At 38.0% G+C, this 17,146-nt stretch overlaps 1 long non-coding RNA gene across 2 annotated transcripts in view; it reads left to right on the top strand.

The window, feature by feature from the left end:
• LOC125924766 (uncharacterized) overlaps window positions 1-17,146 on the top strand; it is a 46,066-nt gene that overhangs the window by 11,287 nt on the left and 17,633 nt on the right. The window contains exons 2-3 of one of the 2 annotated variants that reach the window (XR_007458554.1): window positions 1,254-1,441; window positions 2,146-2,296. This is a non-coding gene — a long non-coding RNA (uncharacterized LOC125924766). Of the gene's footprint in view, window positions 1-1,116; window positions 1,442-2,145; window positions 2,297-17,146 lie in introns of those variants that run through there. The other variant, XR_007458553.1, reaches the window with a different exon arrangement.

The raw sequence follows: 17,146 nt of genomic DNA, 5'->3' as shown, positions 1-17,146 counted from the left end.
ACTACTGATTTGTTAAGAAATTGTGTAAACATGTTTTTCTTTACCTTTAAAGAAAACAAGAATTCTGTGCTTTGTCAACATATTTTCCTATGTCTAAGAACTAAATTTTGCTCAAAACTATAACCTTCTGTATTTGGCTTTGGTATCCTTTATTGTCAGTGTGATTAAATGGATAATTAAATCTGGTTTCATAATGATATGATCCTATCTTATCAAATGTCAAAATCTTTTCATGTTTGACCACAGTCCGAGATACTCCTGAGAGCTCCTGGGACATTTTAAAATTTTTTGAGAAATTAAACTAAGCTTTAATTATGCTTAATTAGTTAAATTAAGTATATTAAGTATGTTAAATTATATGGAAAGGTTTGTCAAATAGGTGATACTAAATCCTCTTGTATTTTGTACATAAATTGCATTTATGTAGTTATGTTATTAAAATAAATGTTCTAGGGGCGCCTGGGTGGCTCAGTTGGTTAAGCAGCCGACTTCGGCTCAGGTCATGATCTCGCGGTCCGTGAGTTTGAGCCCCGGTCGGGCTCTGTGCTGACAGCTCAGAGCCTGGAGCCTGTTTCAGATTCTGTGTCTCCCTCTCTCTGACCCTCCCCCGTTCATGCTCTGTCTCTCTCTGTCTCAAAAATAAACGTTAAAAAAAATTAAAAAAAAAATGTTCTAAAAATAGTACAAAACTCCTAGAAGTCTGATATCCTTGTGTTATTATCTTGAAGTGTTGTAAGTTACAGAAGTAAGCAAATATCCTTGTCAATTGCATTGTAATGAACTCTAATGAGATCTTTAACCATGGCCATTTGTAAGTCTTATCATTTACAGTTACTGTTTTACTGAGGCTATTGCAAATGTGTTAAACAAACTCTGAGAACAGGTTTCTGATAACCTTAACATCATAAAAATTGAACTGGATAAGAATTTCCAGAACTAGTGCAAATACTGTGTTCAAACAGAACAAAAATTAGTAACATGGGAGTAAAAAAACTGGAGAGGATAATTGTAATTTTTGTGACTTTTTTAAAAAGCCAGTAATATTTTAATCTGGAAAATATAGTCTTAAAAAAATTTTCTTTTCAGCTAACTGAATTTCCAGAAATTTGTTCACACAGATATATTCCAATTGAAACATTTATCATTTATCCCTACCTGATTTCAGAATCCAGAATTTTGAAACTGTCAATTCTTATATTTTTATGGCAATAAATTTTCATATGTTCAATAAGAATCCTTTCTTCTTGTGACAGGAAACTACTGGAAATATTGATTATATTACCAACACTTTGACTGGAATGGCATGCTTGGGAGAAACATGCATAGGCTCAGATATGACCAGACAGCTTTAAAGAACTAAGCTGGATTTTATGGAGCTAATAAAGCCCCTGGGAAATATCAGCCTGATACTTGCTTACAGAATCCCCAGCAGCCTTACCAGGTGAGTAAAGAAGGTACAGAAACCTAGCAATATGTAGGAGACCTCAAGAAAAAGAGGAATTCACCCATATGTATAGCTATTGCAGGTGAGGTCTGATGACAAGTATTTGGCTTTGTTTCTGGCCTTGAGAGGCTGTTAAAAAAAAAAAAAAAAACCCTTATATAAAGTACCAGCAAAGCAGGTTTTAAAGCTTCTATATGGTCAGTTGCTATTCTTGTAGTACTTATGCAAATAATCAGGCCCAGTTTTTTTGAAACTAGATTTATTTTGCAAACAAATTAATATTGATTTGGCTCTTTGGTAGAAATGAGTGTGAATACAGAAAGAAAATGTTTTGATAACTTACCTGAGTAAATATTAGATTTGAATACTGTTCATTATAAACTAGACTAGATCCTGATTTCTTCTAGTTTCCTCCAATGCCTAGCTACAACTCATCAAATGAATATTTTCATTTTTTCTCTTATCTTTCTGAGTTGGATATATTTGAGAATTTAAACTTTCCTTTTTCCTGAAGGCTGCAAACTAAATATGAACAGCTTGATGTAAACGTCAGAGAAATCACAACAGCTCTTACTCTATCTAAAGATGCTTCAAGCTTGACATCTAGAAATCTTCTTGACTGGCTATTTTCAGAACTCAGAAACTGGTTTCTAATTTGGTTCAATTACTAACCATTGTTTTTCTTTTGTTTCCATATAAAGCCCTCTTATTTAATAACTGATTACTGGAACAATAGGGCTAACTTTGAGAACATACCTGCATCATCACTTCCTGAAAGAGTTTAATTGAACTGAATATCAGGACTAAGACTGGTTCAACAAGATGAAACCATCTACCAACTCAAACTTTAAGGTATGAAACTTCACATAAGTTTCGGAAGAGGGAACTATAAGGTTTAAGGCCAGTTTGCCCCAAATGGGCCACCTGGCATGAATGGGCCACAAAATGGCATGAATGTTACTTTGAGTTAAAAGCAATCAAAACGTAGCAGATTCAGGAAAACCTTTTTATCCTCCCTTTAGCTGCCTGCCTATCCCAGGAAGAGAGATATTACTAGAGATTCCTCTTTCTCTAAAGAATTTACCTGTATGATAGGGTAACCTTTGTTTTCCAAACATCTCCTCTTGCCTTCCTATTAATGGCTATCCTCCCCTACCTCCTTCTGTAGATCAAGATCTCATATAAGCCTCATGTGCCTTACTGTGTTTAGAATTTCATGTCTGAAATTACATTTTATCTTGGCCTGTTAATCTATCCCCTATCAATTTGGTTCTTAGTCCAGCTGGAAGGACCTTGAACAGCAGAGAAAATCTTTCCTAATATAATCTTCTAAACCATCTTCCCTCATGACTCAGACTGAGTTTACAGTCTGCTTTAACTGTTCATCTGTTTTCTTTCCCATAGAAATGTCTCTTATTAAGTAACACGATTGCTTGTACCATATTGACCTAACTTTTGGAAGCCCACCTGTTACACAGCCTCCTGAAATGAAACACAACTGTTTAATTGAACTTACCTATTCTCAGGGTGATTGGGTGGCTCAGTCAGTTAAGCATCCAGCTTCAGCTCAGGTCGTGAGCTCACAGTTTGTGGGTTCTCGGCTCCTGTTGACAGCTCAGAGCCTGGAGCTTGCTTTGGATTCTGTGTCTCCCTCTTTCTCTGCACTTCTCCTGCTCATGCTTACACACACTCTCTCTCTTTCTCTCAAAAGTAGATAAAAGTTAAAAAAAATTTTTGAACTTACCTATTCTCAAGATTAAAAGACTGTTTCAGTGAGCTACAGAGCAATCTCTGTGAAAGTTACTGGGCAAATTTCAATGACAGGACAAAAGCAGAACAGAGTGTCCTGCCCCAAAATAAACCTCTTTGGCATAAAGATTATTTTGAGCTAGTTACTTTTTAAATTTTTTAAGGTTTATTTATTTTTTGATAGAGACAGAGCGTGAGTGGGGGGAGGGGCAGAGAGAGAGGGAGACACAGAATCTGAAGCAGGCTCTGAGCTGTCAGCACAGAGCCTGACATGGGGCTCAAACTCATGGACAGTGAGATCATGACCTGAGCTGAAGTCAGACGCCTAACCAACTGAGCCACCCAGGTGCCCCTGAGCTAGTTATTTTTAAGACAATAGCAGATGCAGGAGGAAACAAGTAGAAGTAATCGTTTTGTAAGGGTCATTGACATTTATAATGAAAATCTCCATTGATAAGGGTGTCTCCCTTTCTGGACCAGGAAGAGAAGGATGACTAAATCTCTAGAAACTCCTATCAACCATACCCTTGTTTATTCTGCTGTGACTGATAACCTCCCTAACCTCTTTTGTCTTTACCTAGAGGTGGTTTTTAGGTGGTAGTTTGAGTCATTCCAAGGAGTTACTCAGGTTTCCTTGGTATCTCCCATATATACAGGAGGGGTAGTCATGTTATTAAACTCTGTTTTCTCTTGTTAGTCTGTACTTTACTATAGGGGGTGGTATGGCCCAGCAACGAACCCAGAAGGGTAGAGCGAAAATTACTTTTCCTCCCCTACATAATGGACACTCAGACAGTATTACTCTTTCTTTCTGTCTTATGGAATCTTAGAGCTAATGTAATTAAATGTATGATTTCCAAAAATGTATCTTGATTTTATTGATATTCATTCACCTTTAGGGAAGATCTATCAGCCTTATCTCTGTGTTAAGTTGAAAGTTAATTAAAAAAAATAGTGCAAAGTATAACTCCTACCTATACAAATTAAGTTACTTTCAAGATATGGGAAGTTAGGTCTGATTGTATTTAAAAATGTGAACAATGTTTATGTAACTTTAGTTAGGCAACATCTGGAACTGATCTTCTGAACTTTGATTACCAGAATCAGCCTGATGAATCCCAGATGTTTAAACATGGCTGTGTTTCTTAGACTCACTGGATTATGAGAGTGAATACATGGAAGGAAGGGAAACATTTACAAGAACTAGGTGTCAAAGTGGCCAAAGGGGTATTTGGGTGTTGGCTTAGTTACAGGGGTAGGGGTTGTTACTTCTATATGAACATCCCCCTTTAAAGTTTAATACATGTTATTTTTTAAAAATGTCCAATGTCTGATAACCTCTATAGTATGTATTAATAACTTTCCTATTTGTTCCTGCAAAAGTATATTTTTGTGCATCTACTATAAAGTTTTGTGGTTAGAAAAACAAATAATAAACATTCTCTGCCTATGAGTCACTCAGTTTAGTAAAGGAAATGGGTATGTGAACAGTAATTATAACTGATGTATTAAAGGACTGAGCACAGAAAGTAACCAACAATGTCAGGGAAGGTAGGACAGTTTCAAAGAGAAGGAGACTTGGGACTCAGGATTTCTGTACATTATTCCTACAAGCTGTATTTAGCTGTGCTAATATAACTTCTACATAATTATATGTCCATTAGATTATGGGACCATTCATCCTGTCATAAAAATTATATTTAAAACAGCAATTTTTGAAATCATAAAACCAAAGTATTTTTGACAATGCAATCCAGGAACATAATGGTAAAACATGATTAGCAATCATATGGACTTCACATCATTTGGTAAAGGTTCTAGAAAAACAAATGTTTTAGCCTCTCTTTTCCACAAATTGTGCTTTTACATGAAGGAATGCCTTTTTCTTGCTCTCATGCTTACCCAATGTTGTGGACAGGAAAGTAAAATCAAGTGTTCTGAGTTCAAAATTGTTTTAGGAGCCTTAGGGGGAAATGTGTAACTCTTTTGTGACCTAGTTTAGTTTTCATAAAATCTCCATTTTTCCTCCCAAGTAAATATCAAAACTGAGTGAACAGAAAAATAGGAGAGGAACCCAAAAGCGCTATGGACAGCAATTTTGAAAACAAAACAAAAACCCAAAACTAAAATGTGTTTGTATTAGCACAGTTTCAGAGGTAAAAGAGAGGGATTAAGTATAAAATAATAATGTGATGACAAGAATAGAAAGACTAATTCTTATGCAAAAGTTTTCAATGAAAACTAATGGCACATCAGTCTCAAATGTACTTCAACTCCTTCCTTTTGCCAGCCTTGACAAGCAATTTCACAATTTTATATTATATTCAAGGTCTCAATACCTACTTCTCTATCACACATCAAATCTGAACTGCCCATTTAGTCTTGTAAATTGTTTCCTCTAAATTAACAAATCTACCTATGTCCACCTGCAGAGAACCCATAACAACAGACCCAGGCTTTTCTTTCTTTTTGGACAGTTTCCTGAGCCTTTTACTCTTTACCCAGAAAATTCCTATTGTGAAAAATTGACCTGACTAGATCCATTTCTAAAATAGAGCCAGAGTGGTCATTACAGAAAAACTGCTTTACACATCCTTTGTTTAAATTGGGCCAAAACCTTTGGACTAGACAAACTGGCAGATGTTAGAGAAGTCAGTGGGAGAATGGACGTTCTGATCACAAGACTAATCTTGTGGACCTTCTGAAGATGAAACCAGTAGCTAAAACCAGCACTCAATCAACAGATAACCCAAAGTAGTTAACATGTTAATAACCCACCAAAAAAATATTTCTGTACTTCAAATAATGGAAATGCTCCTTCCTTTCCCTCATAAAAAACCCTGGCTTTCACCCAATAAGTTGGACACTATTTGAGTTTCTCACTGAATCTGTGCTCCCCTTTAATCCCAGAATAAACACTCACTTGCCTCTCATTGTGGCTTTTTATTTTCAGGTTGACACTAATCTTTCAGTTCCTTAGAAAGGACTCCCTCATTCACTCTAGGGTTGGTAAAATCTGATAAAGTTTTGGGGGTGATGGTGGGTGGTCTGGAGCTGATGGCCAATAAAGAATTCTTGAGGATGTCTCTGGTGTGAAAAGGTGCTTTTATTAAAGCACAGGGACAGGACCTGTGGGCAGAAAGAGCTGTGCTGGGGTCATAATATATACTGTCAGGTTGGGAGGTAGTCAGGGATAGAGTAATTCTCTAAGGTATTTTGGGAAGCAAGGTTTCCATGACCTTGAGGGGCTAGCTGTTGCTAGGGAAATGCCATTTATTACCATGGGACCCTTCAGATATATATGAGGGGGCCATAAGCCTGGAGTGTGATTGCCAGCATATATCTTGGGGGAACTGAGATAAAAGAAATTTCCAAAGAAATTGTTATGTGTTAAAATAGACTTACAAGATTCTCAAGATTGGGATAATGTTAAGCTGAGATTCTTTTGCTCCTTGCAAAGTGTCATCATCGAGGCAGCTGAGCTCCAAAAGAGAGGTCACTGCCTGTTTCAAGGACTTATCAATGGGTTATAGACAGTAAGGGAATTTAATTTTTCATTTGCCTATTTCCCATATTGCCATGGCAAGCACTTAAGCCCCTTTCCTTTGTTCTTTGGTAGCCATGAGTGTCTGAGGAATATCACACATACTCCACCTGGTGGTGGTGGGGGGGGGGGTGCTGCTAGCCTGTACTTTGCTCTCAGCTTGCCCCACACTCCATCAAAATCCACTTGCTACTTATGTCTGTATTACCCCATCTCGTGGTCCCCATCACACCTGAAATGCACACTCAGCACCTTTCTCACCTGACTAGAAGTTCCAGAAGAACTTTTTTTAGATCTGTATTCCTCATTTTATCTCCAGCTCATTGTACTCACATAGTAGATACTTGTTGAAAGGAATACATTCAATATCTTTATCACCGGAATAGCCTATGCCCTTATAATACATTGATCTATTTGGAAGGTACATCTTACACATTGGTGCCTTCAACATACTGTTCTCTCTGTCTGGACTAACTTCTCAAAAATGATTACTTCTTCACCTTCAGGTCTCAGCTGCAACCTACATCTTCATGGAGAACTTCCCTCATCTATCTAAAGGAGAGAGTTATTTTCTATTTATTTTGTTTTCTTTATGGTGTTCCTCACAATTTATCATTATATATTGTCATTTTTAAACCTATTCATTTGCTAACTTCAGGGCAGGTTGGGGTCATCCTGTGCCTAGCTGGGTGTTTCATACACAGGCAGATTCTAATTTTTCTTTAGTAAATAAATAGAAGTTGCATATGTGAATGGTGAACATTTCTCTAAATATATTGCATATTTCTTAGGCACAGAGCTGTGGCTTTTCTAGTTATTCTAGAATATAGAATATTCTATTATATTCTAGTTATTCTAGTATGCTGTTATTCTAGTATATAGAATGCTTTATATATATTAATTTTTTAAATTACTGTTAAAATGTTTTAAAATCATCGAAAAGAAAATTTGCAATGTATTAGTCTGTCATTTACATTCAAGTCTAAGGGAGATGAATTGCATGTATAAGACAGGAAAAGATCAATTACCAAAACACAACTATGTAACTTCTATTTAGTAAAAATTAATAGCTGCTGTACAAGGTGCTATTGCCCTCTCTGAACAAGACAAGCCATCGACTCAAGGGTATTGTAATTGGGGTAGCCATCATTTTATCCTATGATGGAGTTGAACTTCTGTTTTCACCTATTAGGAGTAGCAGCAAATTCAGAATAATCCCCTTTCCAGAGGTCCCCTAGGCCAAACACTCAGGGCCAGACTCCCAGTGCTGCCCTTGGGAATATGTGCCTCAGATTTTCAATTCCGATGTGCAGAGCCTGAGGTCTTCAGTGATGTGAAAGCTTGTCCTCTCCTGAAGCTCCTCACCAGGGACTTGTGAAGCCAGGGGCAAAGCTGTGTCATCTGTTAGAGCACTTCCAGGTGCATTGGGAAAATGCCTCTATAAAACCTTCTTTTACTCTACTGGCACAGTTATTTCCCAGGCCACAGGGGAGTGTAGGGAAAGATCTATCATTTTCTTTCTATCCTTCTAGGTTCCTGGCTGAGGAACTTTTTATAATAGAAGACTAACAGGAGAAAAAAATAAGTTTAATAACACGTATACCTTCTGTATATATGGGAGATACCCAGAAAAACCAAGTTAAACTACCTGAAATGGCCCAAACCACCACCTTAAATACTATCTCCAGTTAAAGACAAAAGAAAGATGTTTTGGAGGGGAGGCTAGTTATGGGAGATTACCAGGGAGAGTGTAGTAATAAGGGTCGGATTTGTTATGCAGATTTAAGTTGTTACCCTTCTCCAAGGAGAAGAGTTTCTGAAGATTTAGAGTGACCTTCTCTTCCAGATACCAAGAGGGAAACACCTTTACAAATGGAGATTTCCTTCATAAATGTAAATATCCCTTACAAAAGGGCAATTTACACTTTGTTTTCAGAGATTCTACTGATGCTCAAAATAATCTTTATGCCACAGAGGCATATTTTGGGGCTGACGTATCCCTGCCCCCTTCCACAGTTCCCAAGAGTGGGGCAGGATTGGAATGAGCATCTGCTGACTCCTAGGCTCAGATTCCACTTTCCCAATCCTGGGGCTCCTCTTAGTTTAAACTAAGAAATAGCTTTGTTCTGTTTCTTCTCCCAGGAAAATGGGGCCTCCCAGTTATACCAGTATTTGTCAAGTAAAGCAACTTTTACTGATTCTAAGTATATTTCTCTGCTGAGGATAGAAATGAGTTGGAGTTTGGAATGTACCCCATCTCAGCCACACACCCAGCCTCTTCTGAAAGAGGTGGGCCTTATTTTTTTTTCTATTCTTTCCCCTACCCTTTAAAACATCTTTCTTGCTGAGGCAGAAAGGGGAAATTTCCCCAGTTTAATCTATGTTAGGACAATCTCAACATGTTAGGAAAATGAGATGTTTTGTAACAAATGAATTACTAAGGTAATAAATGATATGTGCAGAAGGGTACCAGAATATGCCACCCACAAATATGCCTCTTTGGCATATGGATTATTTTGAGCTAAAGGCCACTGAAAACCAGCAGAAGCAGGAGAAGCTCTAAAAACACAGCCTAAGTTTTCCTTTGATTAAAGAAATTTTCATTTGCAGAGATGTTCCTTTTTTAACCACACTTTCTCTGCTCATCTTCCCTGAACTTTCTTCCTTGCCCAAAAGCCCCAAATCCGTTTACATTTGTTTAACTTAAAATAAACCCAAATTGGTGTATATTTGTGACGCTAATATTAGTAAACTTCTGCTTGTTTTCTCTTGTTAACCAACCGATCTTTGGCTAGTCTAATTCCCCAAACTGGACAATCTATGATGGATAGAGGAATTTTTTTTCCTCCCCTTTAGTAATTGGGGTAGGGAAATGGCATTTGGTTGCAGGAAAAAGTATGATTATGGAGAAAATAACCCTGGAATTGAGAGCAGGACAAAACTTGAGCCTGTAGAAATGTGACAGAGAACACAAAGTGAATGTCATAATCCAGGAAAGATAAAGCTGGTAAAAAGCATGGGACGTGACAGGAAGAAAGGACTGGAAAGTTAGTGGTGGAGACAGATCATAGACATCCTTGATTAACAAACTAAGGAGCCTCAAATTCCGTTGGGAAAAATAATTTTAAGGAGGCCTGTGGTATATATGTAAAAATGATGGGTTTGTTAGCATTGTTGGAAACTTAAAACGATGACATTTTGGGATGATTATGGGGCGGTCCAGAGCCAACAGCTGAGAAAGAATTCTAGAAGACATCTTTGGTGCAAAAAAAGTGGTCTTATTAAAGTATGGGGACAGAACCCATGGGCAGGAAGAGCTGCACTGGGGTCATGACTGGTTATATACCTTCAGGTTGAGAAGGGATTAGGGATAGAGTAACTCCCTAAGGTATTTTGGAAGCAAGGTTTCCAGGACCTTGAGGGGGTTAGCTGTTACAGGGGAAACACCATTTATTAGCCTTTAGTAAAACCTCAATCATGGGGCCCTTCAGATGTATATCAGGGGGCCATAAGCTTGGAGTATGATTGCCAACCTATATCTTGGGGAGTTTAGATAAAGGAACTTTCTAAAGAAATTTTGGTGGGGTGTCAGGATAATGTTAAGCCAAGATTCCCTTTTGCCCCTAGCAAAGTGTCATCATCGAGGCAGCTGAACTCCTAAAGAGAGGTCACTCTAAAGTTTTCAAGGATTTGTCAATGGGCTGTAGGCAGTAAGGGAATTTAATTTTTCATTTGCCTTAGTTTGCCACATTTCCATGGCAAGCACTTAAACCCCTTTCCTTTGTTCTTGGGTAGCCAGGAGTGTCCGAGGAATATCACACATATTCCACCTGGTGGTGGTGGGGAGGGTGCTGTTAGCCTGTATTTTGCCCTTAGCTTACCCCTCATCAAAAATATTCTAGGATAGGAATTAATGACAACCTGATTGATTGACTGATTGACCTAAAGACAATCTTAAGCTCCATGTTCAGCACAGAGCCCAATGTGGGGCTTTATCCCACTACCCTGGGATCATGACCTGAGCCCAAATCATGAGTCGGACACTCAACTGATTGAGCCACTGGCTGCCCCAATGAGAACCTAATTTAAAGTAGAAGTAGTGGGAAAGGAAATAAGAAAAATGCAATGAATTACAGAGTTAGAGTGACTGGTAGTGTTGAATCTGAGATGAGAGCAGGGTCAGAGTGGAGGAGATTGTATAGCACTTCCTTGCTGTCTCTGTGAGATTGCTGATCTGTAGAGTGCCAGCAACCAGTCACTTAATACCATCATGGTTCAATAGCCTTATTCCCAAACTCCTGTTCAAAAATCTGCATGGAGCAGCATACTAAATTAAGCTGGACCTCAAAGTTGTATCCATATCATCTGTGTGTCTGAGCACATGGCTTCCCCAGGTAGCATCATTCTTCTAAGCTAAGCCTTGGTCTGCCTGACCAAAGAAACTAATTTTTTTAAGTTTATTTATTTTGAGAGAGACAGAGAGAACACATGGGGCAGAGAAAGGAGAGAGAGAATCCCAAGCAGGCTCTGCAGGGTCAGGGCAGAGCCCGATGTGGGGCTTCAACCCATCAAACTGTGAGATCATGACCTGAGCCCAAATCAAGAGTTGGATGCTTAAACGACTGTGCCACCCAGGTGCCCATGACCAAGGAAACTCTTAAAGAAAAATGGCACCAGATGAAGATTGAACTTTATGGAACAAAGTCATTCCTACAAGTATAATTAAATCCATTTATAAAGAGTGTATAATAATAATTATGCATATACTATGCTATTTCAACAGTTTTTAAAGTGATGTAAATTTAAATTAAGTAGACGACTAGATCTCCTATATACAAACAAGTTCAATTTCCATGAGCAAACAATGCTTTGTTTCTCTGACCAACAATTTAACAGATTTAACAGAATGAACCAGTTTCTTTTTTGCTGTTCTGGCTGTAGGAATCCATGTGCATAGGCTGTGGACACAATGTACATGTGCCATGCTGGCACAAATAAACACAATATGGTTGCTACTCCTCATGGAGTTTATATTAGGTATTTTAGTCAGTATTGTCCGTATTCAGAACTTTAAAAGGAACACAAAAATTCTGTGAAGCTCTTTTACAACTGAATTTCAATAAAAAATACAACTTTTTAATGATTCGTATGGACAATCCAACATGGTGTAAGCCTTTATATAAGGGACATCTTAAAATTTTGTGTCTTTTCTCCCACCTCCTTGCATTTTAATAACAAATATGTTGTTACTTTCTCCCAATGCTACTTCAAATAATCAATCTGAGCTGTAGAAAATGCTGGAGAGTTTCACCTCAAAAGAAAATTTTTGGCAAGTTTTGAGTAAAAACAGAATTATAATAGAAACCACGATGCATACCTCTACCGCTGAGAGCAGACCTCATGTTTTTACAGTCACCCAGCGCTAATGCAGCAGGAGGGCCTTACCCTGGATTCTTTGTGGCTCCAGACTACTTTATTTCCTTTCTTCTCACCATAGGAGAATGTTTCCTTTTTCCCTGCATCTCAGGGCCTATGAGACAACATTAGCCCTTCTGGCTGTATATCTTTCTATTTATCTTTTCTCTTTCTTCTGTTTGGTCTCTTATTTTCTTATTTCTGCTTCTGTGTGAACAAGACTGGATTCACTTTTCCCTTGAAAGCTGAGGGAATAATAGTTCCTAACCACTTTGAATACCTGTTATGTGCCAGATATCACAGGTGCTTTTCATCCTTTATTTATACTTCTAATAAAACAATCCTGTGAGCAAAGTGTTGATATCCACATTTTGTGGCTGTGGAAACTGAAGCTCAAAGACTAAAGAAAATGGTAAAGGTCAAGCAGTCAGTTAGTAGCCAAGTTGATGGAAGACCTGAGGACTGTTGCCTTCCAAAGGCTGCTCTCTCTTTACTATGTTAGGAGTCTATCCACCTGGCATGAGTTAACTTCCCAGGCGTAACTTCTAGTGAGGACTATGGGACTTTTGTCTTTATGTAAAGATGAAGTTTCTTCTTTAATTTTGCTACCATGTCCAGACACTATACCTACAACTGAGAACCCACTAGACTGTGTGTATTCTTGTCTGACTTCAAAGGTTCTGCTCTTTGCAACTTGTCATACTTCCTATCAGCATGATTGATCAGTTATCACCCATTCACCAACTGCTGGAAGCCAGAGTAAAGTTTGAATTTCAATGGCCAAATATTTTTGAAGTGCTTTCACACTTATAATTGGAAATTTTTGATTCACCTTAAGTACACCTCAGGAAAAACAGCTTAGAAAATAACAGCTAAGACAGTATCTATCAATCAGAATACAATCATAAGAAGCAAAACTCTAGTGTTTTGAAGCAGAGAAGGATTCAAAACAAAGAAGTAGTTCCTAGGAAGGGACTCTTGGATTGAGCCTCAGACCAGCAACAAGGAACCCACCATCAAAGAAGCTGCTTCCTCTGCCACAATCAAGGGGTACGAATCACAAGACCACCACAGCACCTAGCAATTGCTGCTGGGCATCCCTATGTTAGCGAGTGAGCACTGGAGCACCATTTCAAAAAGACTCAACATCTCCAGCTATGACTGTCCCCAGAAAAGGGCAATACATTGGCTTTTACTCCACTTCCATCTTGTGGACTTTGCCTAAATCGATCTCATTGATAAACTGTATCTAAAACCCTAGTCACAAGGGAATTTGAAATATAATTTTTAGTTTTCTAGTTGTTTGGCAGAAACTGCTTTTTAGAAAGCACATGGAAAAGAGGACCAGTAAGCCAATTCTTCATATTCGACAGAGGCGTATTTGTAAGGTTTGTTTTCTATTACAGTGAGATAGAGATACCTATAATAACATAAGCTCAAAACACACCACGTGAGCAACTCAATTGCTTTGATGATTAGTGTCCTGCTTTACTGGATGTGTACAAGTATTTGTTTCATTGAGGATATTATTTGACAAAGATTTTCCTTTCTCAAATGCATAAATGACCTGTTAACTGGAGGGAATCTGTCTTAAACACTCTGACTCCAGGTAGAGGAATTCAAAGTGTAGAATATAAGCTCTACAACTGTTATAGTACAGAGAGACTGGAAGACAATGGAAGAATATCTCCTTGGAACATGCTTGGCCTGTGTTATATTTCAGAATAAATTAAAAAAAAAAAACAGTATTGCTTGGAATCTAAAACCAATTCAAAGCAAGCTAATTAATTGTTGAGAAGGCATTGGATAGTGGGATCACTAAACAACAGAAACCTAAGGTTCATTATTTGTCTAAAGAGAAAAAGTTTTCTAGAGATTTCAAAAATAGTTATGGTAATGACACAATTCAAGTTGACAATAGAATGAAGATTAAGGTATAAACTTTTCGTATCTTTAAATGATGCTTGAAACTAAGTATCCCCCTTAACCAATTTATTGCTGGAAATAGTTATAGAAATAAAAAGGGACATTTTATACATGAGAATTCTTTCTTTGAATTACGAAGTAGACTATAAACTAGTCATTGCAAACCACTTTATCAAACATACTTATGTTTAAAATGTAGTGAAAGAGACAAATCATCAATCTTCTTTGGAAAAAAAAGTTAATCTTTAAGAAGTCTACATATATTACCAACTTTTAAAATCTGTATAATGTAAAATTCTATTTTGGTTCCTTTAAATGCATCTTTATCTTCTTTGTCTACTGTTTCTGACAGGGGTGGTGGGAAAGGTTCCTAAGGCTATTTTGTTCCATTTTTCCAAAGCACTTGTAAAAAGGTTTTCATTTTTGAGTTGCTATTAAATAATTACAAATGTTTTAATTTCTTATCTACTTGACTAATTGGTTTAAGAATTTGAGTCCTGGTATCAGCTTTAGCAACATTTTCTAGGTAGCTCTCTTGAGGCAGGGAAACAAAAGCAAAGATTGACAATTGGGACTACAACAAAATAAAAACCTTGTGCACAGCAAAGGAAACAATCAATAAAACTAAAAGGTTACCTACTCAATGGGAGAAGATATTTGCAAATGACATATTCAATAAATGGTAGGCATCCAAAATATATAAAGAACTTATACAACTCAACACCAAAAAAAAAAAACCCAACCCCAAAACCCACTATCTATTTCTCCAAAGAAGACATAAAGATGACCTACAGACATATGTAAAATGCTCATCGTCGCTCATCAGGGAAATCCGAATCAAAACCACAATGAGATATTATTTCACACCTGTCAGGATGGCTAAAATCAAACACAAGAAGCAACAATACTGGTGAAGATGTGGAGAAAAAGGAACCCTCATGTACTGCTGGTGGGAATGCAAACTGGTATAGCCACTGTGAAGGTTCCTCAAAAAATTAAAAATAGAATTACCATATGATCCACTAATTCTACTACTGAAGAATAGTCAATTACCCAAAGAATGTGAAAACAGTAATTTGAAAAGATATATACACTCCTGTGTTTCTTATAGTAGTATTTATAACCACCAATTTATGGAAGCCAAGTGTCCACTGATCCAATAGACAAGTGGACAGAGAAGATGTGAGATAGATTATATATATATTCATGTATGTATGTATATGCATACATGAATGAAATCTTGCCATTTGCAACAACATGGATGGATGGATCTAGAGAGTATAATGCTAAGTGAAGTAAGTCAGAAAAGGCAGATACCATATGATTTCACTCATATGTGGAATTTAAGAAGCAAGATGAGACAAACCAAAAAATGGACTCTTAACTATAGAGAACAAACTGATGGTTACCAGGGGAGGGTAGGCAGGTGGATGGGTGAAGGGGATTAAAAGTACACTTATAATGAGCACCGAGTAATGTACAGAATTTTTAAATTACTATATTGTACACCTGAAACTAACACAATACTGTATGTTAACTAAACTGGAATTAAAAAAAGAAGAATGTGAGTCCTGGGAATAGGAGGACCCGGAACTCACCTGTGGACATGCCAAATTTAGAGGTACATAGAGAAGAATTTCCTCTAGGGAAAAACAATAACAAAATCTGGCTGGCAACTCCTATAAATTGAGGAAATGAGACCAAAACCCACATCAAAGTGGGTAAGAGAGGCCGAGACACAATCTTGCCATAAACTCTAGCCCCTCCCCCTCCACGCAGGAATGCACAATAGGGAGGGGATGCAAAACCCTGAGCTTCTTCTGAGGTATAAAGGGTTTGAATCCCACATCAAATAACCCAACTGTAAAGATTTACACCTGAGAAATGAGCCCCTAAAACATCTGGCTTTGAAAGCCAATAGGGCTCAGGTCCAAGGGGAGCATGGCTATACTTACAGGGCTCCTGTGCACAGACTCACCTGAACCAAGGTCCAGCACAGGGATAGGTGACTGAAAAGGGCCCAGATATTCTGTACCAGAGGCTTATTTGACTATCTTAAACCATTAGCCTGAGGGGTAGGCATCTAATTTAACACACATCTAGGTGCTTACTGAAATACTCTGCACAGATTGACTTCAGGTCACTGATAGCTACTGGAAAGCAACTTGTACACTTGTCTGGCACCTTGATTTTAGCATCTGCCATCGAAGGGACACCTCTGTATCACCTGGCTCTGGTGACCAATGGGGCTTACACTCATAGGTCCCACAGGACTGTAACCAATGGAAAAAGAGTTCTTAACTACATACCACCTGTAGGGCAAAGCAGAGAGGCAAGAGAGTGAGGGCTCTAATGTTTCTGTGAAAGATGCCTATTTGCTTATCATCATAGTTGTGGCCTGAAGAACAGCCTTCTAGTTAACCATACATCTAGGGATAATTACTGTCCTCTTCAGAGACTGAGGAAGATGGCAGGCACCCTATTTGGATTCCCCCTCTGCCTAGTCCAGGTCACCGGTATCTCTGAAAAAGGAGTTTATGTATAAATCTGGTACTCAAGCTTTGTGTCTGCTTCCCAGAGGACACATCCCTTGAAATCCTGGCTGCTTATGTTTATGGGTTTAATAGGACAGCAGCAACGTAGGAAACAGGTCTTAACTGGCTATTACCCCAAAGCTTAGAACAGAAGGAATAGACAGAAATGCCAATATCCCAGTCTTTTCCTGAAAGAGGTATATTTTTATATTTTCAATACTGCTGCCTAAGGGTCTGGCTTGTAATCAACCTGAATCTAGGTGCTGACTGTGATCCTTTCCTTTGGATATGTAGAGGTCTTGGTACACCCTCAACCACTAGGAACCACTAAAAATGGCTAATAAAAGATGCTGCTTACACAATCAAAAATGTTTGAAAGACCAAGAGCTAGGGCAGAGTTAGATAATAAGGTTCATCTCTTACAGGAGACCATTCCTTGGAGACTATGAGAGTTAGCTGTTTATCTAATGCATAGAAAACAACACAGAGAATTAAGGAAAATGAAGAAATAGAGGAATAGGTTTCAAATGGGGC

The sequence above is a fragment of the Panthera uncia genome, chromosome F2, assembly GCF_023721935.1.
Source record: "Panthera uncia isolate 11264 chromosome F2, Puncia_PCG_1.0, whole genome shotgun sequence".
NCBI classification, from domain to species: domain Eukaryota; kingdom Metazoa; phylum Chordata; class Mammalia; order Carnivora; family Felidae; genus Panthera; species Panthera uncia.
This window is presented reverse-complemented; position numbering and strand designations above follow the sequence as displayed.